This window comes from Marmota marmota, unplaced genomic scaffold (assembly GCF_001458135.2).
Source record: "Marmota marmota marmota unplaced genomic scaffold, marMar, whole genome shotgun sequence".
In the NCBI taxonomy this organism is placed as follows: domain Eukaryota; kingdom Metazoa; phylum Chordata; class Mammalia; order Rodentia; family Sciuridae; genus Marmota; species Marmota marmota.
In genome coordinates, this window is record NW_026000143.1 from 1,246,848 (window position 1) to 1,247,739 (window position 892).

Below are 892 nucleotides of genomic sequence, written 5' to 3' on the forward strand. Positions count from 1 at the left end.
CCCGTCCCGCCTGGTGGTCCGCGTCGCCTCACCCTCGGCGTCGGAGTCCAGAGGCCCCGGCCGCCCTTGTCGCCTCACCTCACCTCACGTTCGCGCCGCGCTCAGCCGGGACGCCGCGCGCCTGCGCCAGGCCCCGCCCCAACCAGCCTCGGCTCCGCCCCTGAGTCAGCCCCGCCCCAAAGAGGCGGGACGTCCGCGTTAATGCGCCGCGGGATTCCGTTCCCTGTGCTCCGCCCCCAGGTCAGCCCCGCCCCAGAGGGCGGGCCTTGCTACCTTTCCCTGTGGCCCCGCCCCAGAGGGCGGGCCTGCTACCTTTCCCTGTGGCCCCGCCCCCAGGTCAGCCCCGCCCCCAGGTCGGCCCCGCCCTAGAGGGCGGGCCGCGCCCCTGCGGGTTCCCTTCCCTGGGCTCCCGGGACAGACTGACCGCCAGGCGCCTGGGTTCCCTCCCCCGTGGCCCGTCCCCCAGGGAAGGGCCCTTGCACCCGGGCACCAGGTCATTGTGGGGGTGAAGTCTTCATTTCAGGCCTGACAAGGACAGAACCCGAGCCACCCAGGAGCGCGTCCCGGTCACACGAACACCCTCGACGTTTGCTGGGCACGCGAGGCCACCCCAAAAGAAAACCACCCAAATGGGAGGCACCTTCTTCACATCAGGCTCCACGAGTGTATTTTGGCCACAGCTGTTGTCACCAACTGGCTCGAGCTGAAAAGCTGCTCCGTTGGAACTTAACCCAGAAAGGCCACCGATCAGCGCAGATGGCCTTCATCCCAGTCACTAAACCGGCCGCCTGGAAGCAAAGTCCCAGGTCGCGCGCCACCTCAGACCTGATGCCAGGTGTGACCCCACGGGTGCATTAACCGCAGTGGGGTCAGCAGTGCCAACTGACGGCAG

At 68.6% G+C, this 892-nt stretch overlaps 1 protein-coding gene across 3 annotated transcripts in view; it reads right to left on the reverse strand.

Moving 5' to 3' along the window:
- Positions 1–158, reverse strand: part of Hmces (5-hydroxymethylcytosine binding, ES cell specific) — a 42,135-nt gene extending 41,977 nt beyond the window's left edge. Inside the window, exon 1 of one of the 3 annotated variants that reach the window (XM_015506748.2) lies at positions 84–158. The gene's annotated coding sequence lies outside the window, so the exon portion shown is untranslated. The other 2 variants (XM_048786264.1, XM_048786265.1) reach the window with 2 other exon arrangements.
- Between the last annotated feature and the right edge of the window lie 734 nt (positions 159–892).